The 27,933-nt window shown below is 47.2% G+C and overlaps 1 long non-coding RNA gene across 6 annotated transcripts; it reads right to left on the minus strand.

The window, feature by feature from the left end:
• Positions 1-403: 403 nt before the first annotated feature.
• On the minus strand, positions 404-27,933 carry LOC121662781. 6 transcript variants are annotated; one of them, XR_006015411.1, is made up of 6 exons: positions 26,523-27,933; positions 24,331-24,455; positions 19,877-20,006; positions 10,255-10,487; positions 7,602-7,932; positions 404-7,518 (listed from the first exon to the last, which is right to left on the minus strand). It is a non-coding gene; the product is annotated as an uncharacterized LOC121662781 (long non-coding RNA). The 6 variants fall into 6 exon arrangements; XR_006015414.1 differs by having other exon boundaries at positions 404-4,545; positions 7,320-7,932; XR_006015412.1 differs by having other exon boundaries at positions 404-3,848; positions 4,193-7,932.

Here is a 27,933-nt window from a genome sequence, read left to right on the forward strand (position 1 = left end):
ACTCATTATCACAGCCTCTCTAACTCTGTTTGCCATGTACCCCAGGCTTATTCCATCCATGCCAGTGAAGTTGGCATGTGCGAACTTGGAAGCAAAGAGAGAGCATTAATGAGAAGGAGCTGAGTCTCAGCCCAGTCCCAGCTCTCTGAAGGACTGCACCAAATGCAGTCATAGAATCACAGAATCATGGAATGTCCTGAGCTGGGAGGGACACACAGGGGTCACTGAGTCCAGCTCCTGGCCCTGCACAGACACCCCAACAATCCCACCCTGGGCATCCCTGAGAGCGCTGTCCAAACGCTCCTGCAGCTCTGGCAGCCTCGGAGCCGGGCCCATTCCCTGGGGAGCCTGGGCAGTGCCCAGCGCCCTGTGGAGAAAGAACCTTTCCCTGAGCTCCATCCCAACCCCCTGACACAGCTCCAGCCTTTCCCTCAGTCCTGTTCCTGGTCCCAGAGCAGAGCTCAGCATCTGCCCCTCTGTCTCCACCTGGAAGGAAGGTGCAGCCCCCCAAGGAGTCTCCCTTCAGTCTTCTCTGCTCCAGAGGGCTTGCACAGGACTGCAAATATCCGTAATCCTAGGGAACCAGCTAAAGTCAATTTTCCAGCCTCCTTGAAGAGTCTCAGCTGCATCACTAGTCTTTACTCACTGCCTGTAAATGATCCACGTGCACATGGGAATAAAGCTGGTATTGAAGTGGATGTAATGGGGCCACCAAATAGAGTCAAGAGAGAGTCACAATTGCAGAGACATTTTCTGCTCCAGCAATACAAGAAGATGGGGGGCAGCTATTTGCGTTTATAGGAGTAAAACTCTTTAGGCAAGGACCTTAAAAGTGGGAATAATTATAATTTACTGTCGGCACCATGCAGTGGGGGATCAGGCCCAAGCTTGTAGCTACAAGCTTTAGCTATAAATGCTGTGGACTGACTGTGCTGTGCAGAGTTTTACTGAGTCACATTGGTTTCAGAACTGCTTACCCCAGGGAATGGCACTGTTTTATTCCAGTATGGATGTGAGACCCTACACTTGATTCTGATCTTATATTCTGAAAAATCGAGTGATTTTTGGTGGGTATATGCCTGACTTACTTACGTATGTATGTAACGTGCTTTCACGAGCTGATACAACTTTGATAGGATTCTTATTTATTCTTCTAATTAAACCCTATTACATTGGGCAGAATCCTGTCCATTTCCTCACAGAGACTCTGTGAGCACTGAGCTGGGTCTTATGGCAGAAATCAGGTTTGCCTGTGATGGCAATAGAACAGGTTAGCCTGTAAGCCCAGAGTAAACTTACACTCCGTTTGTTGGAAAGAAATGCATTAACGGATTCTGTGACTGATCTCCTGAAATGTCATTTGAATAGTTTTGACTGTGCATTTGTTTTGTTCCTGGGAAATTTCACAGTACAAAAAGACTTTTATTTTCCCTTCTTCATTTGCCAAGAATCTCTTTGAAAGTTGTTTGTAATATAGACTGAGGTTTGGGCCAGATCTTTAGCTCGCATAAGCAGATGCATCTCTATTGACTTCTGTAAAAAGATTCTGATATACCTGAGCTGAGGATCAAAGACAAGAAAATGAAAGCAAGAAACTGTGAGGAATGAAGCTTTTTGACCAGGGGAGTAGTTACTGCAGGAAGTACGTTATTTCCTAAAAAAAAAAAAAAAAAAAAAAAAAAAAATTGACTTTTCTAAAATCACAAGCTTATTCTTTGGGATATGAATGTCTAGATCAAGTCTTCCTGGCCCAGTGCCGTTCTTCCATCACTCCCTTTTTATGCTGTTAATTTGAGGCCTTTCCCACTCCTGCTCTGCCTCCCAGGGCATGCGCAGGAAATGCTGGGTGGTTTGAATTAAAATATTCCACAGTGAAAAAAGGAAAAAAAAATTAAATATAAAGTCTTTGCTGATAGTGAAGTGGAGAATGTGGTGCCATGGAAGAGTCTGGATTATTTTAGATGATTTTAGTGCTTCTGAAAGCAAATGCTCAAAAGCCAAATGCTGAGAATGAAACAGATAGTGTTTGTGGGTTGATGTGTACAGATGTGCTCGGATGAAGAAGAGACAGGGACACAAGGTAGATGTGGGAGTGAGGAGAACCACCCATAGACTAATGAGGCACTAACATGGAGAATAAAAGGAGAAAAAAAGCAAAAATGAGTTAACTGAAGCCTTGGTCTAGCCGTGAGCTCATTACCAAGTGCTCAGAGAGGTGTTCGGACTCCGGACATAAAGTCATGAGGTGAGGCTGTATGACAATGAAGGGCAGAGAAAGCACAACTCGGGGTTAAGCCAGGGTTTAAGCTCCTGATACATTTGGCTAGATCTGCTCAGTTCTGGCTGCTTACAACTTCCTCTGAAGCTTTTAGTACAGTAAAAGGATGCTGGAAGAGAGGAGTCTCCTGCTGCCAAGCCACCACCACCACTGGGGAGGTGACTCTTTTGTAGTTTAATAGTGGGTTGTCAGTTTTCAGGCCTGTCAGTGCAGTGCCTTTCTCCCACAGCCAGGAGCTCATTTCAGCAAGGAGTTATTCCTGGTGTATATGAAAGAGGACAGAGCTGCTTTTTCTCTTAAAAGGAGAGAAGAAATACTCTTCCTGGCAGAATCCCAGCGAAGGCACTGGACTATCAAATGCTGGGAAAATTCCCTAAAAACATTAGTTGTGATAATGCCAAAAGCAACACAAGGTACACTGAGAGGTGACGTAGGAAGGGTGTCCTTGGCAAGGTGTAGGGCCAGGCCATCAAACAGCTGCAGGTGCTTGAGGAAGGAACACGAGATCAGGAGATGCTGGGAAGTGGCCTTTCCTATTCCAGCTTCTGGAAGCTCATGCCCTTCCCAGCAATTCTTCTCTTTCCTGTTGCTCTTGACTGAATTATTGTTTCTATTTTCTGTCACTTTGATCAAGGGGAAAGGAGAGGAAGCAGGTCTACAAAGCAACTTCCAATGTGCTTCCCTGTCTGTCTGTCTGCTCCCTACAAATAGTTGTTTTTCTTAGGGATAAAGGCAGAAGATAATTCCTTTAAGTGGCAGTTAAGCTCCAGGTAGCTGCAGAAAGCTGCAGCTTTCTCCAGTTCCTGCAGAGACACAGCTTGAGTCGCAGGTTTCCCTACTTCCCTGAACCATGAGATTTTTTTTCCTGGCTTTGTTTTGTGTTTGGTGGTGATTATACTTCTCCAGGGTAGACCAAAGTGATTGGAGCAGCAGGGAAAATGACAAACTGAGGATGCTCCATAAACTGGTTGTGCCCTTCTTCTGAAATGCTCTAATTTCATAGAGTAGGGAACAGTTTCGTCTCAATGCTGATTTGAACTCCTCATGTTATACCTGCAAAACCTCTGTTTCCGAGCAAGCAGTGAGCCCAGTCCAATTTCCTTTTACCCCTGCTGTGCTGGCAAGCCTTAGGAAGAGACTTTTGATCGTGTTGGATGGAATACTGAGGGCTGGTGGAGCAATACTTGTGTTCTAAGACTCCAAGTGAGCCTCATCAACAGATTTGCGTGATGGCTTTGGCTCATTAGCTAGTGAGGTTAATGAGAGCACCTGTATGAGCCATCTGATAGGAAGGGGCTGTATCTAGCCATGGTGATTGCTCAAGATGACACAGCAAGTCACTGGCAGAGCTGGCAGCCAGCAGAGCATAGCAGGGCAGGGTTCCATCTCCAGGTCTGAAGCCATCTCATCCACCCTTTGGAGCAAGTGATGGACATGGACATGGGCACGAGCTTGAGGAGATGGGTCACATTCAGCCTGGTGCTGGGCTTGTGCAGGGGGTTGGAAATGTTCTCCACTATCAGTGAGGCTTGTGAACCTTGAGAGCTTCAGAGCCAACCCACACCTCCACCTGCAAAGAAATGTGAGCCACTAACTCTGAGAACCTCAATTTCTCGGACAGGCTTATTATCAATGCATCAAATAGTGGAATGTTACCATTTCTACCTGGTTTTACTGATTTATCACCCCTGAATTATGCACCATCAGTGACAGTAATGTTCTCTGATGTGGACAGGTGGATGGAATTACATGTCTCTCTGTTTGGTGTGCTAACAGAATCAGAATTAATATTTTGTCTTGCCTGGCTTATCTTAGCTAGACAGTAGCTATTATTTCACCTACTCTGTTTCTCTTCCCCCTCTCTGTTACAACTGAAATAATTTGAATTTGAGCTATACTTGAAGCAGGACTCACCTCAAAGCAGATTTCCAATTCCTTGACCGCAGTCCGATCCCAACGCTATCAATCTCCACTGAGTCTGGGCACAGTCAGTCATGTAATTGGATGGATCAAGCAGGGAGAACACATTTGGTGGGTGACTGCAGACACTTGCATGCAAACACATTTGACTTTGACATGCTAGTCAGCATGGGGAAGAGTAAGTGAGAACCCGCTCCACAGATGCCAGCACAACACCCTCTGCTGTGCCCCACGCCCCAGGACACGAATCCCTCGTGGGGATCGTGGAGACACCCCTGAAGTGTGTGTGCACACACAGAGGGTCTCGTGCAGTCCTGCTGCATGGCTTGGAGTGTGTCTGGGCACACCTGTGGGTGAAAGCAAAGAGGATTTGATTACTCACAATGTGCTTTTTCTCTGCCCTTTCTTTTTCTGTGCTGTTCCCACTCGTGCTGAATTACAGTCATCATGACCAGTCCCTGCCTCCCAGTGTGGGATGCTATGTTGGGTTAGATTCCATACATATTGCATTGTTTGCCTTCTTTATCTCCCTTTCTCATCCCTGCTCATGGTTGGTTGTTTTCTCTTCATGTGTGGCATCAAAAGGCTGTTTGAAGAGAAACTACCCAATCCAAATGAAAGGGAATATTGCTTTTGGAAGATCCAGCTGAAGCCTGAGCAGAACTGACAGGAAATTATGAATTAGGTGAGGATTTTTATCACTTCTTTTCTTTCTCTTTACTTTTTCTTTTCTTTTTTCCCCCACTCCCTGTGTATTTTCTTAACCCTAATTAAAATGTGCTGGGCAGAAAAGTGCAATGAAGGGCTGGACTCATTACTTTTGTTTATGGCAAAATCCAAGTGGAACAGAACTCTAAATGGGCTCTGGTTGAGTCCCATCTCCCTCCATAAAGAGTGTAATAAATATCAGCCACATTGATTTTCCTTCCCCTGAACCCTTTCCTATTTGCTCTGGTCTAAGTGCACTGTGTTTTCCTCTGAGGTTCTTTTGCTCTAACTGTTCTATTATCTGTTGTTGTTGTTAATTTGTGTTGAGTGTGTAATTGAGAACCTAAGAGGGAGGTTAAGAGAAACCCCCTCAGGAAGACATCTGACCTACATGAAGAAAGAGAAAAAATAAATAACCCAAGCCATTGAGGCCAACAGTTCCATTTACCTGGTTGAGCCATTTCCTTCAGCAAGGACTTTTATCCACTCCAGGCTTAGCTCTTTTTCTGTAATTAGTTCTGTGTACGTGTTTTTAACTTCTGCTTGATTTTTGCATTGATTTCTTTGCCTTGGGGGGACATTTACCTCTTCATTCCTTGCATCTGATTTTCCTGCTACCTGCAGTTATCTGCTGAACTGGTGTTACAGGCAGAGGTAGGATGTGGCCCCTTTTCTCTTCCCTTTTCCTGCTGTGACTTAACCTGGCCCCAGTGACACAGGCACGTGTTGGGGGTGATGTGGAAGATGTCTCAAAGCACAAATGGCAGCTACTTAATTCCCCTTGGGTTTCCCGGGGAATGAGGCGTGAGCACAACTGAAAGCTTCCCAAGAGACTGAGAAACCATGTTCACCCAACTTCAGACATTGCTTTCCATCCTTCTCCAGCCTCCTGATCTGGGCAGTCTCTGTCCTGAGCACTTGAACTTCCTGTCCCCCTTGTTCGGCCACTGCCTCAGGGATGTATTGCAAATACATGGAATCCATTATTGCCTGCTTGCTGTACCAGTTCCCAAATCTCAGCAGATAAAGAGTTCTTAGTGTTTTCTTAATGTCTCTTTGAGGTTTATTAAAGGCCTAGGAGGCATGAGGGGGAAATGAGAATGTGACTCAGAAATCCCTGTTCTCAGCCACATGCTTCCTTCACAATCTCATTTGTAACCAGACTATTAAAAGTGAATTATCTGAGCCAAGTGGCAACACTGAAAAGGAAGGGCTGGGGGGAGGGAAGCAACACTTCCCTCTGGTCCCTCTAGATGTGAGCAGCTTAATTCAGCCACTTTTGTCTGCCCCTTTCTGCCCATATTGGATTTTTGCCGTTATTACAGGAGGATTGTTGGCATTGACAGTTGCAGACGTGGCTGGCTTGTTTTTCCCTCCAGACTTGATGAAAAAGTGTCCCTCTTGGCTGCAACGTGGGGATGTTTTCACACATTTGACATGGAGCCGGGAAGAGGAGAGGGAAGTGCCTGTGTGGTGCCAGCTCTGCTGTCCCTGGAGAACCCCTTGACAGAGAGGCCACGAGCTGACAGCTCGACTTGCCATCATGTTTCCATGGCATCACGCCTGCTTCCAGGGATGCCTAATAAACTGGAGCAAATTGGGATGAGGGATTATCAAGCGTTAAGTGGTGCTGCTGAGCCAAACCTCCCACTCCATTCATTATGAGGAATTTCTGTTTTCTCCCGGGGACCGCCGTGATCCAAATGGAGCAGGGTGAGGAGGTGGCAGCTGCTGTGTCTGGGCCTGTGTGAAGCAGTTGAGGCTCCTCCAGATCCTGGCTTGTCTCTCAGTGAAGGTCAGCTCCTGCTTCTAGTGAAGCAATTTCCCATCTCTCAGTAGGGCTGAATCAAGCCTTCAAGGAATTAGATTCTGTTTCAGTTCACAGCTCAACCTCTCAAAAATTCCCTTTCCATCTCTCCTATTCTGTTCGGGAATTGCTCTGAGTGTATCTATTGACTTTCCATGGAAAGTGGACATGGCCAAGTAAAAAACCTTGCTGAAGATTTTACAGGAGTAATATTGACCTTCCCATAGATGCTGAAGAGGATAGAAAGTCCTGATTCTCTGTAAAACTAAACTAAAATTGTATTTGATGAGTTCTATAAAATGCTTATAGATTTTTATATTTTTCCTACTTTGACTGAAACATCTTTCTTTTTTTCACAAAGGCCAGATGCAGAATATTTACAGAGAAAGGGGGAAACCTTTTTCTTTGAAAAATATTTGTACTGGCAAATCACTGCAAATTGGTGAACTCCCAGATGCATCTAAATAAATAATAGCAGAACTCTGGCTGCATTTGCAAAAAGCCCCCAAACTTTGGACTTACGGGCTTGTTTCAGGTATAACTGGGATATAAATTAGGCTTACTGAGTATTTACAGATTTTATGTGGTTTCCAATGGAAGCAGTACCTTTGCAATCTTTTGGGGAGTAAATCCAAGTCACACCCACTCCAAAACCAGCTCAACTCCTGTTTTTCTTGGCAAGACTCTGGTTGCTGCAGTCGTGCCCTGCTGTGGCCACAGGCTCACAGATCCTCCCAGGGATGTCACAGATTTTCCTGTGGTGACATCAGTTCCTTCCTTGGGTGAAAAGGTGAGTTCCTGCACACTGGGAGACAACAAATAGTTCAGGGTTAGATTGGATTTAGAGGAGTATGAGCCCCCAGGGGATATTCATTGGCCAAACTTCACCTGGTCCTGGGCTGGGCAGAGAAAGAGCCGTCCTGTTTCTGGTGCCCAGAGGGATCCCATGGCCTCTTATGCACTTATGAAAAGGTGCAGAAAAATGGTAATTCTTCCTAAGAGTGGCTCAAATCTCCTGTTCTTGCTGCTCCTTGTCTCCTGTGGCTCATATCCTGACAAGAACTTAGCAGCAGTGCTTCCTCCGAACCCCGTGGCCATCGATCAAACCTCTTCCCTCTCTAGCGCAGGAGCATCTCCAGCAATCACAGAACGTCTTAAAACAAGAACCAAGTCTTTATTTGCTTTTTGGCTCTCATCTTCATATTTTCCAGGTTTTGTGCTGTGGACAGAGTACAGAAATATCCCTGTCATTTTTGAAGAAAACTGAGATAATCTGTGCACAGGAGACAGAGCACTGCTAAAGATTTCCAAAGAATTTAAAGAGCTCCCACCCAAGATACTGTGGCCACAAGCAACCTGTTGTCTGACATAGCCTAAACCCACAGATTATTACGATGTACTTAAATAACCATTAATTAAAAATGTATCAGCTCTTTCTGTGTGTAAGCTTCACAAAGCACATGATCCCTGCTTTCCTCTGAAACCTCCTTCTTCCCACTGAGTCTTTTATTTCCCTATCAGCTCTGTAAGTCTTCTTTCTCTCTCTTTTCTCAGCCTCTGATGGCTTTGCTCAGTTCATCCCCTGTCATTTGTGCCTGGATCTGGAAACATTTCTCAGGATGTTTGACTCATCCATCATTTAGATAATCACAAGGAAAAAAACCCCAGTTTCCAGCTATGAACATCCACAAAAAGCACAAAGGAAAAAAAAAAAAACCACCAAAACCTCACCTTGAACTTCCCTTCCTGCTTTTCTTTTCATTTAGTTTGAGAATCTGACTTGACAGTCTTTGCTCTGGCAAAAGTCCCACTGAAGTTATTAAGGGCAAGAGCTTGTCAGGATTAAGAGGAAGGATTTGAAATATCTGTGAGTGATAGCAATATCCCCAGTTCTATTAGGCCAGATAAGTATTCGCAAAGGACATTAACCCTGGAGCCTTGAGCCAGCTGCTGACTGCCCTGGGGCAAAAGGAGATGAGGTTTCCAAAGGGGAAAACTGCTTCACAGCTGCTGTAATAAGGTTTTGCGTCCCTTCCCTTGCAGAGCTGAACTCAGATCAGTTCCTCTCGAAGTATCCATTTGACTATCAGATACAGGGCCCTGGGAGAAGTGAATGGGCAGTGAGGAGCCTAAACGGGAATTAAGACTTTCAAGTTGGTGCTGGCACTGAGCCTGGGTGTGCTGGTGTCCATCAGAGGTGATGAGGCAGCAGTGCAGCCCCGACAGGCAGCTTTGAGGGCTGGGTTTGGAAAGGCTACCTGAACTGCACTGCAGCCTGTGGGTGCAGGTGTTTGGGAACGGGAGGGAGCAGAGGCACCACAGATGGCTGTAAACTGGGGCAATGTTTGATATCTTCCAGTAGCTTAACACCCCTTTCTACGGATGGAAACTTCTGCTGCTTCTCTGTTCCCATTTCCCAGGGAGTGATTGTTACACAGATCAAATGCTCATTTGGCCATTTGAAGAGCAAATATGGCTTCGAAGGCAAAGAATCACAGAATGGTTGGAGTTGGAAGGGACCTTAAAACTCATCCCTTTCCACCTCCTGCCATGGGCAGACACCTTCCACTGGACCAGGTTGCTCCAAGCCCCATCCAACCCAGCCTTGGATGCTTCCAGGGATGGGGCAGCCACAGCTTCTCTGGGCAACCTGTGCCAGGCCCTCACCACCCTCACAGCCAAGAATTTCTTCCTAATATCTAATCTAACCCTGTTCTCTGGCAGTTTAAAGCCATTAGGACAAAGGGACAAAGGTGAGTGGATCAGGAAAGGAGACATCAAGATGGGGTCAGTTAAAAAAGCTTTTCTTACACCTTTTGATGCTTTCTTGAGCCTGCAATACCGGATGGATTCAGGGATTACGTGTGTTCCCAGCTGGGCACAGTGGAGGACAGTTTACACAAGCAAGCAACCTCTGCCCTGTGCAGTGAATTGAAGAGCTGATCCCACTTTTGCCACCTTCTCTGCTGTAATTCCTGCCCTGACACACATGACATCTATATGTGCACATGGTTCTCCACCCCTCTAGTCGGAGGAGATCACATTAATGCCAATGTTAAAACCAAATAAACACTGAAATAAATTTAAAACAAAAATAGCATTTCCAAGGCTGTTCCATCCCCACCACCCACCACCATTTATAACTAATTGGGGCTTTGTTATATTCCCTCACCCAGTGACAGATAAATACTAAACTCTACTGGTTAACAATAATCACCCTAATTATGCCAAGATGACATTTACAATACAGGCAATTGCTAATCCATTACCTCACTCTGCTGAATACTAGAACACTCAAATTAAAAGTTATTCACCCACAAAGAACAATGTTTTAGTAGCTGACACAGCTTAGTAAAGGAATTTATTAAGGTAATTTGCAGTTTTCCCATAAATAAAACATTCTAGTGTTCCCCTGTCCTTCCCTCTCCCTTCCCCAAAGTAATCTTTTGTGATAAATGTCTTTTTTTTTCTCTCTTGTAGCACACTTAAAAAAATAATAATTGAAACTGTCAGGCAGACTTACATATTTAAATTTGCTCACCTGAAAGACAGCAGAGAGCTGCTCATCCATCTCTTCACGTTCTTTTTGGAGAACGGGGGTGATAGTTTGGGGTTTGTGATGTTGTAGGAGGTCACTGTGATAAAACCTTCACCAGTGTGGAGTTTCAGTGAGACCTAATGATGGCTCTGAATGTGTCAGGGAGTTGTGCAGTGTGTTCTGGTTGACGGTCTGCTGTGCCAAACCAGGACTCTCTGGCCCTCATCAGGGAGATGCTGAGGAGGAAGAAAAAGGGCTGTGAGTCTCCTCAGGCACAGGCTGGAACTCACAGGGCTAAGTGCTGCAGCTTTGCTTATGTGCCATCCCAAACCAAAGCCAGTCAAGAAGCCAAAGGAAGCTGCCAGCCCTGCAGCAAGCAGCATCAGCGTGGGGAGAAGGGAGGCACCTGCAGCTTTATGCCAGTACCTGGACGCCTTTTTCCTTCAGTGATCTCTTCCTGACTTGTCTCCCATCATTAAAACACAAAAAAGGAAAATCCCCCTCAGTTTGATTACCTGGGAAGGGAGGAAATCCTGCTGACAAATATGAATAGAGGGAGTAAAGGGTGAAACAGACACAAAAAATCAAAGCTGGGTTTCATTGCACCCCGTGAGCAGCTCCTTGCACTTGGTGCTGGCAAAGCCCCTGCCAGTAGCACATCCAGCTAAAGGATGGAGTGGGAAGGCATTTTTGGGGATTTGGTTTTTGCTGTTATCACAGCAGCTCTGCCCAAAGCTATTTGCAATAAATCAGTGAGTCACAGACAGCCAAGAGTGCCTGACCACATCCCTACTATGTGCTGACATGCAGCAGCCAAGCCAGCATCCCTCTGGTGCCAGCGCCAGCCGAAGGGACCCATGGGGGTCCCAGGCCCACCTGGAGTGAGCAGCTTGCGGGAGAAGCCGGGTGTTGAGGGCAGGATCTGCCAGATTCATCCCTGCCTGCACAGGAGGCAGCCAGAGGACTTGGAGCAGAGCTGCCATACATCTGTGGCTCCTCACAGATCCTCTCTTTGTGCCCGGGCACTCCATCCCAATGTAAAAAAAGACATGAGCCATTTGCCTGGAATGTTAAAGCTTCAGCAGCTGGGCTGGAGCAGTAGCTCAGGGTGGAGAGCAGATGTCCAGAGACCTGGTCAAATGGCACCCGTGCCCGTGCAGCTGAGCACAGACCCTTGGGCTCTCCCGCGTCTCAGATTTACTCATTGTCATTGTGGCAAACGGGCTGTGACTCTGCAGTGTTCTGCCCCATCCCTGCACAGCACAGTGTATAGGACCATTGTCTGACCAGCATTTTGGACACAAGAGAGAGCCTTGCTTTGATCTGTGCTATCCCACGGTCATCCTGCCCCTGGCTGCAGCAGTGGGGGAACCTGCCAGAGAGGAAAAGCCCTGGCACTCTGCTCTTTGGACCAGGAGTGCTTGGAGCATTTGAGAGCAGCTCTGGAGCAGCAGCTAGACAGCCTTGCAGCCCACATGCTCTGCAAACAGCCGCTCTGCCTCAGCTCCTCCCGGCATGGCGCTTGCCCAAGGGCTCCGTGGCTGCTTCTGTGCGACAGGACGGATCGCAGGATCACAGCTCTCCTAAACAAAGATCTGCAAGCCCTGTAATCACCAGTGCTCCTTCTTCTCCCCAGCTCAATTAAGAGAGTGTTTTCCTGCTCGCCCCTCTGCTGTTATTTGCTACGTCTCATGCTCCTGTGGAGTTTTTCCTGCTCTTCCTTCTGCTTAGTGGACTGGGCTCCACTCCAGCCCTGAGCTCCCGGCCCTGTGCAGACACCCAGGGCAGGAATGAGACAACTTCCAGAACTGCTCCTGGGAAAATGTGAGGTTTTTTTCAAGGAAAGGCCTCACTGTAAAGGAAATCGAGTGAGGAAAAGGGGTGCCATGAAAGGCAAGGCTTTAAAACACACACTGAACTTCACGTGGGGGTGCTCCTATTTGGATATAAAGTGGTGTTAATTTGAATGAACTTTATTCCTTCCCGAGGAGAGTAAGTGCAGCCTGATTAAAGCCACTTGAATTCTGAATCAGAGAGTCTGCCTGGGGAGTTAATGGCCAGTAACAGGCAGCAAACAAAGCCGGGTAGTGCTTGTCACAGCAGGGTTCCAACTTCAGCACATAACTTCTTATGACCTGAGAACTATATTTCATCTCAACATATAAACTGACAACCCCAATTTGTACAGGCATATCAAGACAGTAGTATATGCCATTCTACTTGCTCCCGTTCAAGGGCATACAGGAGTACATAAGTGTGGGGCAATCACAGATCAGAGGAGATTAATTTCTACCCTTGGAGGGATGCAGCGACACCATCGCCTCAGCCCTGCTGCTCACCCAACCCTGAACCACGTCATACTGCAACTATTAAAGTCCATGCAGAAGTTTGCTGAGCTCACTCATGCCAGTTAATGACTGCTGTCTCAATTATTACTGTAATTGCCCATCCACTTTCTTTTTATTTTCCAACTTGTTGCCATTAATCTGGTTTTTCATTTTCCCTTCTACCAAATTCCTGCCCAATTGAACCCAGTAACTCTGACTCATCTATTTCTCTTCTGATGGAAGCTCAGCCACTACTTCAGTGGCTGTTCAGCTCTGCTTCTCATCATCCTGGCTGTGCAAGATCCCCAGTTTAGGCCTTTGGATCCGAATGCAGTCATGGATGCTTCAGCACTGGAACTGAAGGTACAATTTTACACAAACTGGAGCAGAGGGAGGCAATGCACTAACTGGAGAGAGCTGAAGAGTTTGTCCTAGAATCCAGAATCTATTTATAAGGAAAGGAGAAGACTCCACAAGCTTGGAATATTTACTTACTTTCTCTGACTGCAAATCTGAATTTGGGTGATGAGATGCACCCACGACTCTGGGTGTTTCACCCCCACTCACCCTCTGCCATTAGCAATGCAGAAAATTCACCATCCCACCAAACTTGGGAAAGTTGTAATTGTGTCTTCTGGTTGGGGAACTGTGAGGAGCAACAGGGGATTTCTTGCTCTCTGTTCTTAAAGTAATGGAAAGATGGAACTCCCTTGTTCCTCACCAACCACAATTATTTCCTGTCTTTTCCATTTCTGAGCTACATATTTCTTCCATGCCAAGCTCCCACATCCATCAGACAATGCCTGGTCCTTACACTGAGAGTGCACAGAAGTGATGGAAAATAAAGAAGGAATGAAAGAAAGAGGGAGGGAGAGAGGGAGGGAAGGGGACTAACATTAAAATCAACAATTTCTCTTCCTCTCATTTTAAGTCAGAAAAAGTCTTCCCAACTTTATGAAAGGCATATTGAAAAAAAATCAGTAAATTCATGAACATGCAGTTATTACTTAGGAGACAAATTGCATTTCTTCCAAAATGTTCCAAAATGCATTCATTTTCAGAGTACATTACTTTCATAATACTGTGTGGAACATTAAATGAGAATTTCCCTGACTTGGCTACAGAACACATTTTTGTATTTCAGTGTCTGACACAGAGCCCAGGGTAACTAATGAAAATCTTTTCGAAAAGTGACAATCTTGTCTAGCAGCCTTGCCTGTTGAAGAGATTGCAACATAAAACAGATGAGTGCCCTGCTTGACAGCTAATTGTGTCGGGCTTAATTACAACAAGCAGAATTTAATCGGCTGTGCAGTGCAGTTTTTTAGGATGGGGGAACCATCTGGAATATACCTTGTTCCTGGGCTGATGGAGGGGCGGGCATCGCTGGATTTCAAAGACACTGGAGCAACTGTGTACAAATTTAAATGCAGAAGTGGTTCCTTCCTTAGTGTATTTCATTTGAGCTGTTTGATGAATTTTAGAGATATTTATGCAAATCTGCATGCTATTGCTTCATGAAGACAAGGTTTTGGAAACCTTCCCAGTTTCAATTTGATGAGGCTCGTTCCCCTCTGTGGCCCCATGCTGTGGCCAGAGCTCGACATAGAGCTGTCAGGCTTCACATGTTGAGTCACTCCTGGTCCTTCACCTCTCAGCTCCTTCTGACTCCCACCTCTACCTGCCCCGTGATCCTCTGGATGGCTCTGTCAGGTGTGGCCAGTCCAGGTGTGGGACAGAGCTCTGGCACAGCCAGGGGAAAGTGCTGCAAACCCCGCTTTCTCAGGGACAGCTTGGTGTCACTGGCCTGTCTGCTCTGCAGCCTGACACGAGGGTCCTGCACACAGCAGCACCAGGAGCTGCAGAGCTCTGTTTATATTCGCATGGAAGTATTTGAAAGGGAAGGACCATAAGTCTCAGAATCATGGAATCATGGAATATTCTGAGTTGGAAAGGACCCACAGAGATCATTGAGTCCAACTCCTGCCCTGCACAGACACCCCAACAATCCCAGCCTGTGCATCCCTGAGAGCATTGTCCAAATGCTCCTGGATCTCTGGCAGCCTTGGAGCTGTGCCCATTCCCCGGGGAACCTGGGCAGTGCCCAGCACCCTCTGGGGGAAGAACCTTTCCCCAACATCCAATCTAAACACCCCTGGCACAGCTCCAGCCATTCCCTAACATTTCCCTAACGTTGCCAGTCCCAGTACTGGGAAGACAGATGGACAACCTCTTTTACTCATTCATTTTACACTGTCTCTTCTACCTGTCCTCCCACTCAGTAGGTATCCATGGCTGTTCCCATGCTGAACGAGGCCTCTCCAGAGGGAGCTCCATCAGGAGCACGCAGGATCCAACACGCCACAGCACATCCTCTCCCAAGCCTGTTTAACCCACTGCCCTCCTCGGCATCCCTTGCTGGGTCCGTGCCTTTGTGCTGCCCACCTGCTTCTCCACTCCAGCTGCTTCTTTTGCCGTGGCTCTGTGGGAAGTTCCTTCACCTCATGCAGGGTTTTCTCAGTGTAATTGACTTCAGGTGTCTTCCTCCTTTTTTCTCTTGCCCTGTCCATTTTACCCAGTCTTCTGCAGTTTGATCTTGGAGAGGCTGCTGTGATTTCCCTGCTGGGCTGACACTGCTCCCACAGCTCCCATCTCCTCCAGTGCCAGTGGAGTCATGGACAATCACAGTGTGGTGTCAGAGAGGTGTTTGTGCCTCCCTGCCCTGATGCTGCCTTTTGGCTCAGCGGCATGGCCAGGAAATGGCAGAGAGCACAAAGGAGACTCCAGGGCACCTTGAGCAGCGTGGGAGTTCTGCGAGTTGTGGGACCAATTCAGGTGAGTCCCCTTCATTTTTAGTCCACCCAAAGCCAAGCATAGAGATGAAAAGTGAGGTGCTAGGACAGGCCCACAGTCATGGAAGCAGGGAAACTTCTCTAAAGGTGACGTGTGCCATGGAACGGAGAACCCAGCTGAGAGTGACCTGTGCAGCCTCATTCCAGGCGAGGACTGAGTCCAGCAACCCCATTCTGGTGGTCTGAGTAACCAACAACAGCAAAGCTCCGGGCTTTGGGCTTGGCAGTGTCTCCTCCACACACTCATGGCAGATCCAGATGGGCTTCAGGCTGATTTTTATGCCTGGGTTTTTTGAGAGAGTCCTTAGGAAAGTGGAGGGAGCGCACTGCTGAGCCTGAGAAGTTACACAGTAGCTCCAAGCTCCTGTCATTTTCCCACACCCATCCCAGCAAGTCTGCACCTTTCTCCCAAGGCTGCTTTGGGTTTACATGGAAGGAAACCGAGAGCAGAATTTAGCCCAGGCTCTCCATTCCTTGGCCTTACATGGGATGTCCAGAAACAGAGCAACTGCGCAGTGATTTCTCCCCTTCCAGTGCTGCTCTGGATGTGCTGATGTGATTCCAGCTCTGTCCAATGCATCCCAGATGGGGAGGGTTTGCATGTGATGACAGCCTTTACAGCCTGTCTGTGAACAGGCAGCACAGCCCAGGGCTGCAGGCAGCACCTGCAACACTTGGGTTCATTCCAGACTTCTCACATGACCTTGAGCAAATTGCTTGACCTTATATTTTTTGCCCCTTAGTTCAAACGAGAGGAATGAGACCATATGTAGGAAAGAGCTCTGGGATCTCTAGAGAAGCAGTTCCTGCATCCCACACTCATTGCAAAACCTTCCTTCTGTTTCTTTTCCACTCTTCTCTGTAATTTTCAAGCCAATAATCATTAGCCATCCCCTAACGAGTTCCCTACCCTGGTAATTAGTATCTTTTATGCCCATTTTACAACTGCAAAAACCAAGAGGCAAGGTCAGCCACTGGCAGACTGGAAGTTAGAGGCAGGAGGAGTGTGAGAACAGCCCATTTTCTGTACCAGCATCCCTGCTTTGACCACTAGACCTTGCTACACTCAGAAACCATATCAGAGAAAGCCAGACGACGAGCATTGTCCACAGTGCTAATCTTCAGAGGACCATATTAGTGCAATTTGATGTCAAGACACCTTATCTATCACCAAGCAAAGAGTAAGATTAAAGGACTGGAGTTACAAGTGCCTTTTTGTTTGCACTAACTGGCTGAGTGTCTGTCTGGAAAACAGAGGCTTTCAATCTAAATTGCTGTCACGTTTTCCATACAGGAGTAGATTGGTCTCAGCACCCTTATTAAAAATACTACTGGCACTCTACAGCAGCTGCTCCAAATGCTGCAGCTTTCAGTAGCGAGTTGCGAAGTGGATGTTGAACACCGCGTACTGATCGCTGCTTTCCTGGTGTAAATCTGAAGCAGCTTTCCCGACGTCAGTGGAATAACTCCTGGATTTACACCAGAACCCTGCGCCGGGGACCTGCTTGTGCTTCCCACCCTCTTTGCACCAACTCAGCTGCAGTGTCCTCTGCTCTCCCAGAGCTGCTGTGGACTTGGATACAGCTGCACGGATTTGCACTGGGTGATGCTGCCTCTAGTTTGTCACACTAAAAGCAATATCCCCACTGGTGTAAGAACAGTCAGAATCAGTCCTTTCCACTCTATTGTATCTTGGTGAGGTGTTACTCCCCAGCATCCACTAAATTACTGGGAAGAAAAATAAGGAAGGTTGAAAAAGAGTAGATTAATTAAAAAAAAAAAAAAAAAAAAAAAGAGAAAGAGAGAGAGAAGAGGGCAAAAAAGGAAAGAGGATGGGGCAGGAGAAATGCAAAAAGGAAAGACAAGGAGGAGCACAGGGCAGAGCGTTATCAAAGGCTTTTGTTGTGTGCTAATGATGTTTTAATCCCCTAATGACATGGAGGCGCACGAACATGAATATGGAAGGCAGGTACACCCAGGATCAAACACGCTCGGGGGTTTTTTGTGTTTTCACCTGAAATGCATCCAAAGCACACTGTCAAACAGCATTTGCTGCACTTGTCTCTTGCTGCTGCTACTCTGCCTGGCAGCTCCACTGACACTGCTCCAGCAACAGGGCAAGGGAGAGAAAAGGGACTGCAAACTTCCTTGGGGAAGAGGATAAAAACCGTAACGCAGCTCAGCATCCTCCCGAGACTGCCGGGCTCTGCTGCTGGCACCAACAGCCCCGCAGATGGCAGTGGCAGGTTAAAATCCAGCTCAGCTCAGAGCTGCGCTGCGACTGCAGCCTGCAGATCTCAGCACATGCAGCTCTTCCCATACCCACCAAACCAACAACTTTTACCTGGCCCATGCTGGTTATCATCCTTCTTCAAGGGAAAGGCTTCCTTTCAGTTTTCTCTTCCTCCCTGGACTGTAGAGGAGCTGAGGCCGTTCTCAGAATAGTGCTGGGAGAAGCAGGGTGGCGACGGAAGATGGGGACACAGGACAGTGACAAGTGGAAAACTGGAGACACAAAGGCAAAACTGTGGCAGCAGGCAGGAGCAGTGTGAGGTAGAGAGGGGGGAAGATGGATAACGAAGCTGCGCAGGTTTCTCAGAGAAGCTGTGGCTGCTCCATCTCTGGAAGTGTCCAGGGCCAGGTTGGATGGGGCTTGGAGCACCCTGGTTTAGTGGAAGGTGTCCCTGCCATGGCAGAAGTTGGGGCCACTTTAAGATCCCACCAAGCCAAACTATTCTGTGATTCTACACCTTTTCCTTGGCACTCCTGCAAGCTCTGGGGTGAACCCCAGGTTCCCTGTCCCCGGGAGCAGTGTGGATGAGAGATGTTTGCTCATTACCATGTATTTATTTGCATAGTGCCATGAGAGCACAGGGGACTTCATAAGAGCAAGAAAATGGAGACCTTGCCTTTAAGCACTTTGCAACTCAGCAAGGAGAGAGAAGATTAATATGAGCTGGTGCTTTGGAGGGCAGAAGGGAGACAAAGTGCAGGAAGGGGACTTATATCATCAAGGTGTGGAACCAGGAGGTGAGCACAGGGAACTTAGTGGGGCAGGAACTACATATCCTGGTGTTAAGCAGCTGAATGTTGCATTGCAATATCCTTTCCACCTGCTCTTTCCATCACGAAAAAAGAATATTCCTGAATCTAACTCCTGCACGTTCAGTGGGAGGGGCAGAAATACATTCTTTTATTTGAATAATTTAATTATGAGCTCACCAAGACACTGAGAAGTGGTTTATCCTCTCCAGAGCTCTTAGTTCACAGCAAAAGAAAAGGGATTCTGTGGCACCGTGGGTTTCCTTGCCCTATACCCTCCAGGACAAGTGGTGACACCAAGTAATTCAAGAGCTGAGTGCAGATCCCTGCCCTAAGTTCAAGCCATCAAACATATTTCCTCCCAAATGAAACCTCTGGGTATTAAATATCTGAGTTCCTCTCTGGAACTGATTCTAAGGCACCCCAGTCTTTAAACACCTAAATTTCTCCGTTGCTTTTGTTCTGCCTCTCACCAAACCATGCTCTCTGCCCGTGAAGGGTTTACATCCCAGTGATAAGACAAGAGCCAATAGTTTGATGTCAACAGATGGAAGCAATAAGCAAGTTCAAGATGTGTAGGGATGTGTATACCAAGGGATATAGCTCACAGCAAGCTGCAGCTCTCCCCCAGCTGCTTGTGCTGGACTCCAGAATCCAGAATAGAAAACTTCTCCAGTTTGTTATGAAGCTGCCACCAAGGACACAACACCCAGAAATGCTCCAGCCTCACCTGGAGCCAAGGGCACATTTCACTGCTGGCTCTCTGCAAGAGCAGCAGAGATATACAGAGCCCAATCCCTTCCCTATCCCGTGTCTTGTGCCCGTGGTCAGTTTTCCCACACTGCATGTTACAGCTTCTTTTGTGACTGCTTGGACAAGAACAACCTACTGCCTTCCTCACAAAGCCAGTTAACCAGGAGATGTAAACTCTGCCTGACTTTAAGCAGGTGGATTGCCTCGATGTCCTCATGGGCTCCCTGTGGAGGGGAAGTGGCTTCCAAGTGGGCATGCCTGGATTCCTCCTGTTCCCATCTACAGTATCAGGACACGAGCTGTTGTCCAGCAGCTCAGCCATTTCCTCACAGAGCAGCTCTTTGACCTTTGGGTGTGCTCTGCATACACAACACCCTAGGTTTAAATGAGGTAAGAGCCTGAGGATGTAAAGTGTGAGCTGACTCCAGGCTGCCCGAGCTGGGAAGGGAGCAAGCAGTTATTAACGTTAATCCATCACCCGTTGCTTTATTGTCAAAGTTGAGCAAAATTACTCCAGTGAGTTGGCTGCTACAGGAGAGCCAAGCAAGTGCTGGGGAATCCTGAGCACTGGTGGTACCTTCAGCACTCCCCCTGCTCCCAGCCTTGAAGCAGCAGATCAAGATGGCACCTCTGAAAGGCCTTCTTACTCACGCTTTTTTGTCACGTACTTCTCTCTCATCCTCTCCCTCTTGCCAACGAACGATGGATCTGTCGTCTTCATGTTTCCAGGGTAACGAAAAGAAGTTTCCCTCCAGCCCAGAGGCAGAACAAACCCATTCTGCTGGAAAATTCAAAGTGAGGATTAAAATTTGTAAAACAGCACACAACCTAGTGCAGCATCTCCCATTCCTGCCAAGTTTTCCAAACCACTGTGGATAAATGGCAGTGCTCGTGCCACCTGCATGGGATAATCTGGAGGATTCCTTGGGGCAGTGGAGGGACAGTGCTTGTCTGCATGGGTAGAGAGTTTTGTTTGTGGAGTCTTATAGCCACCAGTGGGTCTCATGGCTCCCTCAAAATCAGCCGCTGTTTCTTTCACTGGATGCAGACACGGCCTGGAGAGTGGCTTTATTTTTCACAGTGATCCTGGATCTCCCAGTTGACCTGCTTGATCCTGTCCTGTCTAATCTAGCAACATTAAGGACAGCAAGGCAGAATTAGCAGAACAACTTATGCCCAAGTAGGAGTTTACGTGGTCTTTAAGCAGGAGTTGGTCTGGGTTGATCGGTTCCCCGAGAACCCCGAGCAACAAAGGCAATGATGTCCCAAGGCACCAGCTGAAGAGACGATGGCCTGCAGCAGATGACTTCACAAGACTTAAGAGGTAACAATTTATGCATTTAATATTTCAGGCCATCAAACATATTTCCTCCCAAATGAAACCTCTGGGTATTAAGTATCTGAGTTCCTCTCTGGAACTGATTCTAAGGCACCCCAGTCTTTAAACACCTAAATTTCTCCGTCGCTTTTGTTCTGCCTCTCACCAAACCATGCTCTCTGCCCGTGAAGGGTTTACATCCCAGTGATAAGACAAGAGCCAATAGTTTGATGCCAACAGATGGAAGCAATAAGCAAGAACAGTGACTGTAACAGAAATAATAAACAACCACACGTAGAACATTTTCTCCTACGCTAGCCAAGGAAAGTCCATTAATTCTCATCTGGAAATCCCTGTAACATTTGCAGCGAGGATCTGCCATGGCTGTTCATGCTGCTGCCCCGCAGCACTCATTTGCCTTGGTAATGTGAGCCATCACCCAGTAAATTCTGCACTTTTCTCCTACTAGCTCCTTTCCCAGTACGCAGGGAAGAAGAATATGCTGCCTGGTAAGAGCTGAGCAAGATATGGCTGAGGGCTAGGTAGGATGGGATGGAAGGAGCCTCCTACCTTGCAGAGGCATCTTACCCTGTGAACTGAGCTGGTCAAACACAGAGGGGAGGTGTCATGTTTACGACACATTTACGAGAAATCACATTTGAGATGATCCCAAAGCATAATTATTAAAAATTATTAGTAAGTGTTCAATTGATAGCTTGTGAATATGTTGGTAAGTTCATTAAAATGATCCATGAACACATGAATATTCCAGAGCAGGCAGGAGTCTGGGAAGTGACTGCTGGAAAGTGTGTTAACAAGGTGATTCCATGGTTTATGTGTGGCGTCTGCAAGCAAGCGCTCAGCTCACTCCTGCCGGATGAACAGTTCCTGGCCCACTTGAAGGGTCTCATTGCCACCTCCTCTCTGCAAATCTCTCTTTAATATAAAGAAAAGGATAGTGTTTTCCAGTAATAGCATGAACCAAAGCAAGTGAGTTAATTGCCTAAGAAGATTTAAGTGCATTTCCATCCACTGGAATTATTGCTTCTAGAAAAACAAACATTAAAAATCTCCAGCCACAGTAAGCAAGATACCCAAAGGGTCAACTCCAACAACTGCTGGTGTGTAGAAGATACATAAAACCCCAAGCACTGAGTGATCTTGTCTCTCTGGACTCGTTCCCTCTTTTTTAGCTCCAGAAAACTAAAGTTGAACTCACAGGTGGTTGCTCATTGCACCCCAACTCTAGAAAACCCCTTGCTGACTGCTACACTCACCTTTCCTTCCTCTGTGTTCTTTATCCATCTCAGAACAGACAGGCAGGCTGGGGTGAAGACAGGGTTCTGGACAAATTCAAATGCTGGTGGATTTTGAATCCTGGAGGAAGCATGTTTTGATTTTTGGCATTGTTGCACAAGCTGCTTTTGGCTGTGAGACTGAACAGGAAAGCCAGAGTAGCAGAAGAGCTGTTCTATCTAATCTCATCTTCTTCAACTAGTAATCTCCCTAGCTGTTCATGCTTTTAGATCCGTTCTATATTCTAACTAATCTATTTTACTGATGCCTCATCCATTCTGGATCTCTCCTCATCTGTTCTAATGATTTATAATCCATGTTGGATTCTGAGAACAAGTTTTAAAGACTCTTGCAAGGAGACTAAGCTTTGCTGTAAGTTTCAGTCTGGGTTAGGTGCCTAAATACAAGCCAAAAACATTGCAGCTACTCCAAAAGTGCTTGGGAAATTTCACTTTTTGATTACTGCACTCCAAACCTGAGTCCATTCTTGCTAGGTTTAGGTAACTTTTCGTCCACGTGTCACCTGATAGCCTTGCCTGGAGTGGCAGCAGCAGGGAACCAGGACACAGCATCGTTACCAGTGTAGGAGAGATGAAATACAGTATTTATGGCACTTGCAAATACTATAGTTGTGACTTTTTCATCCTTCCACAGTATAAATAAAAGAGGGAAGCACAAATATGTCTCTCTTTGCAGGTGCTAAAAGCATGACCCTGCCCAAGAGGTATTTCCAAACTGCCCACGAGTGGAAGAGAACAACCCACAGTCTTCTCCTCATCATGTGCTGCTGACTATTGTCGGTGCCTCACCCAGGGCTTTCAAGAGTCACCGTGGAGTGAAGGATAAGAAAAAGACACACAGCCTGTACCCAAGACAGCTCCAATTATTTGGGGCAGTAAGCTACCTGGTCTAGTGGAAGGTGTCCCTGCCTATGGCAGGGGGCTCGGAAAAAGATAAGCTTTAAGATCCCTTCAAACACAAACCAGCCTGTGATTCTATGATTCTTTCTAACAACCAAGTCTTGAAAAATTCCACTCACATTACCCAGGACAGCGAGCTGGTGATGTTCTGCTCCTGTGAGCGCCCCAAGATGCCTGGACGTGATGTGGGGTCTCCCCCAGCTGTGTGACAGGTCTGGGGATGCCCAAGCCACCTGCTCAGTGCCAGACTCATGTCCCACCCAGAATGGCAGGAGCACCCACTGACCATCTCAGAGGACTCCATGGCTTTCAGCAGGGCTGGAAGCACAGCTTCCCAAACCACAGCCGGTCTCCTTAATGCAGCTTTATAGCTGCTATCCGAAACTGGCTGTGATCATAACCTCCCAGTACCTGACTTAATGGCCCTGCCCAGTAAAACTCTATTTTTCACAGTGATTCTGGATCTCCCAGTTGACCTGCTTGATCCTGTTCCTCTCTACCCTGTTTGCACTGACCCTTTGATCTGGCAGCGTTAAAGACGGCAAGACAGAATTAGCAGAACAAATTGGGCCCAAGAAAGAGTTTAAGTAGTCTTGAAGCAGAATGTGGTCTGGGTCAATCAGTTACCGATGCTCTCACATCACCAACACACCCAGCAGCTTAATTCTCACTTTTACTATGTGCCACCTTTCATGTGTTTTGAATATGAAAAGCATCTCAGCACTAAACACTTCTCCTCTTTATGTGACACATCTCATCCTGCAAAGAGTGCTTTGGTTCATGTTTTGTGCAGCCATGGGGGAAAAAAGTCAGTCTCATTGTCAAATAAATAAAACTGGTGATTAACTTGGGAAAAACCTCTAGTGAGGTCATAAGGGGTGAAATGCCACCGCTTTAACTGGTGACCTTTTCTCATCTTCGAAACAACATTTACTAGATACAGACATATACCACTGGTTGCTTATAAAGTGATCGAGGATTTTTGCTTACAGAGAGATCTGAGTTTCTGACTTTTGCTACTGCTCACAACCTTGTTCCAACAGTGACTTGCAGATAATGACTCACAGCCTTGTAAGGAGTTTCACTGAAAGTTTCTGAGCATGGACAAGTCTCTTCTGAAGCCAGAGAACATGACAGGAGGTTGGAAACATTTTATTTTCTAGCATCGATCAGCAAGAAAGAAGGGTTTGTGGCTTGGTAAACAAGCAGTATAAAACCCAAGGCCAAACCTGCTTTGCCCCAAGAAAAGGAAGAGAGGCAGCAGGTGAAATATTGCTGAGGAGCAGCTCCAGACAGTGAGGACCAAATGGCCCAACACCTCTTCCCACACCAGCTCCAGCCCCAGCCCCAGCATGTGTCCAGCCTCACTGGGCACTGCAACCACGGATTGTGGCCTGCTTGCTCTGAGGGATGGGCAGACACATCAGCCTAACTGGTGAGTCAGTGCCAGCACTAAGAACCACCAAGCCCAAACAACAGACTTGCCTCAACAGCTCTGAACATCTTCCTCTAAGAGCTACCGCTCCTAAACTTGTACTCCTTTCCTGGGGACTGATCTTCCCCTCACTTACCTTCCCCAGTCCTGAGCGTCAGCTCCCTGGGTTGCTGCAGTGGGGTGACTGTGATGGTCTCGTACCTGTCCCCTCATGCACCCACACCCACTCTCAGCAGCTCTTTGCCTCTCACCTTGGTCACACTGTAAATGAGAAGGAGGTTGATGCATTAGTCATCAGTGAAACAGCAACTTCTTTCTCCTTGACATTCAGGTGGTAGAAAAGCTCTTTGTAGGGTCAAGTACAGTGGCTTTTAAATAATGCATCATATTTGTTAGTGTGTTGGCATTTAAATGCTGTCTGAGAGGAAGAAAGCAACTGGGGTTCCAGTGCTCTGTGTTCTTTCTAATGGGGCCATTGGAAGCCCTTATGCAGACACAACACTCACACACTCACCCGGCCCTCCACTCACCTGCTTCCTCTCCACATTCCACCTCCCACACGTGTTCTGGCTCCTCATGCATGGTCAGGGACATGCTTCCACCCTCACTTGCACATCCCATCCTTCTCCACATCCCCATAACCTCACTCAGAGCTCGTGCTGCTGGGCTGGCAGGAAGATAAATACACCTGGTCCTAAAATGTACCTGTGTCCCTCCTGGCACACAGCATGAACCCAATGCCTGTGATTACCTGGGTGTCTCTCATTGCTCTGGAGATGGGGAGGAAGAGATGGGTTTATGCACCACATCTAGGCTATGACATAGGCTCTTTCGGAGGAACAGCCCAAAGCTGCCTCCGGAGCCTGCTGTGTTAGACAGACCTTCTTCCCAACTCCACAGCCATGGCCATGCTCCCTACTAGAGCAAGAGAATTCAGAGGGTTTTGTGGTCCATCCTCCTCCATCATTGTGTTGAGGATGAGAAGAGAGGGGCAGCAGCGAGAATTCCCCTTTCTAACACTCAGCTGAACATTTTGGAGGACCTGGGTTGAATTTTAAGGCTTGTGATGTGTTGTTGCCAAGAGCTGTCACTTCTACTTGGATCAGTCATCTTGAGCAGTGTGTTAGCAGGTGGTGTCACACCTCTGCCTGGGATCACTGAGTAGAGATGGGGAAAGGAGCTGGAAACACTTGTGACCCTCTGCCAGTGCCTCTCCCGCTGCTGTTTGTCACTGTGGAGCATTATAGAAGTCACTCTCCACTGCCATGTTTTAAAGCTGCTGGCAGGCAAAGGCGAGATGGGATGGAGTAACATCCACCACCCTGCTCTGGGGCCAGTGTGTCTGCTGCCTTCCTGGGGTCCAGCAGCCTGGGGATACTGTACCAGGACTGTGACCTTGCCCATTTTCCCAGCACTTTCTGAGGTCCATGGTCAAATGCCTTTGATATTGCTGCAAAATGTGTCTGTGGGAGGTCTGTGCTCTTTGAGAGCAGGTGGGTTTTCCCAAGGGTGTGCGGTCACATGTGACAGCAGAGAGAGAGCCTGGGCATCACGTCTCCTGCTCGATTCTGCCGACCAGCAGTTTATCCCTTACCAGCCCAGGAAGAGAGTCCTTGCTCCCCCAGACTAAACCTCTTTCCACCCTTGAGATCACTCTCAGCTTTTTCAGCCCTGTTTGCATTGACCCAACCCTTCATTTAAGTGCAGCGACATCAAAGGACTGAATAGCACAACTCAGAGGAGCAGGGAGAAAAGCAAAATGCCAAAAAACAAGAGGAAAAAACATGGAGATGATTTTTCATCATCCTGACACAACTGGACTGAAAACCATGTGGCACCTTCAGGCAGCCCAGTGCCCCTTGGGCTGTGCCATCTCCCTTCCAATGGAGAGAAACACCACTGATCCTGTGATGCGCCTCTGGAATTAGAGTGTGCAGCAATAAAGAGAGGCTGTATTTTGAGGAAACTGCTGGTCTGCAACACACACCTTTGCCTGCAATACCATCCTCAGCGTGCTTGGAAGGGCCTTGTCATATACAACAGATAACCATGCAAACATCAGAGGATCTGCTCCAGATTTACACCATGGCAAGAAGAGAATTTTTGCCCAAATAATTTGTGAGGGGGTTTTCTTTTCTTTCCTTTCCCCCCTCCCCCATGCCCCCCCTGCAATCAATTAACCTTGGTGGTTTACAGCAAATTGCCTTCCAGCAAAAATCAGGCCTCACTGTGATAGCAGTCCTAATTGCCATGTCAGATATTTCCTAGCCCTATTCATTCCCCAGCACCATCAGCTATTTTATAAATTAATAAAGCCTGGACACATACCGTATTTAAGGATGAAAGCACAGAGAGAGAGAGTGTGATGGAGCATTAAAGAGAGAGGACATCTGAAGGCTCCTGACAGCACCCCAAGACTGATCTCCTTCCCTGCTTTCCAAAAACAACAACAAAATACGGGACTGGAGGTATTTCTAAATGCAGCTCCCTAAAAACTCATCCATCTGCCTAAAAACGCATCCATTCAGAATTGCAGTGTATTTTTAGACTGTAAAAGAGAGCAGATATAAATATGTCTTCATTCCTGCTGCAATGCCATTGGCTTAATCAATTACATCACTGAGAGGTTTGATTCATGATATCCAAACAGAGATTCTATTACAGAGTGATCATGCAGAGCATATACATGTGTGTGTGTCTGGCAGATATATCTGGTTTTATATATTTGTACATGGTATATATATTTATGTACAGGCATGGACACATGTACCATTCCCTTTTCTATTCAGAAAACCCCAAAAAGCTGCTTGAATCATTTTCACAAATAAGACAAACCCCATATTTTGCTGGCAAAACGATTACGGCTGTCAGGTCTGATGGACGCAGTGCCTGCCATGAATTATTCATAGAGGCTAATTATAAGCTGGCAGATTTCTGGCACAAATGTGCTGGAGATCCCAGTTATCTGTGAGTGATCTGCTCCTCCCAAGCTCCTGAGGCACCAGAGGAGAGGGACAAATGGGTCCAAACTGACTCACTCCATATGCGATGAGTTAGGTGGGGACTCAGCTCCTCTCCTTGGAAGCTCTGTGAGGTCCAGCATGACTCCAAAAGTGACCCCTTAAGCACAAAGGTTGTGTGCTTCAAACTGCCATTCCAGTCTCTAAGGATTTGGTGAGGGTAATTGCTGTGTGAAACGGCTGTGCTGCTGCTCCAGGAATCTACTGCCATATGTCCAGCTGTGAGACACAGATGATGTCCAAGGAAAGGCACAAAATGGTGATAATGGTTCAAAGGCAGAGCCTCTTCTAATCAGCACTACTTCCTTCATCCCTTGTGCCTTTCCCTTTTATCATTTCCAATAGAAGAAATAATGTGTCTCCTCCCTCTTCCTCAGCTGATTCCAACACAGCCCTGGCAGCTGGTGGTGAAGAGTCTCTAACGGGAAGCAGTGAAAAGTGGATTTTTCAGACCGGCAGTGGATGAGCTTGGAGGGTTTGAGAGGCCCTGGCCCAGCCCTGGCTAATCCACTGCTGTTTGGGAAGTCTCTGAGGCACATTCCAAGCCTCTGCCAAAGCCCCCAAAAACCACGGCTCTCCTGCAAACCCTGCGCTGGACCAGTCCTGAGGTGTGAGGGTGAAGAAGAAGAGGGCTGCAGGGATGGGTGATGCAGTGCCCAGTCACTCTGGCCTGACTGAGAAGCAGAGGCACTGCACCAGTCTGGACCGAGCAGTGTGGC

This window comes from Corvus kubaryi, unplaced genomic scaffold (genome assembly GCF_017639235.1).
Source record: "Corvus kubaryi isolate FWS band 111438036 unplaced genomic scaffold, C.kubaryi_AGA036_p1.0 37262, whole genome shotgun sequence".
Lineage (NCBI taxonomy): Eukaryota > Metazoa > Chordata > Aves > Passeriformes > Corvidae > Corvus > Corvus kubaryi.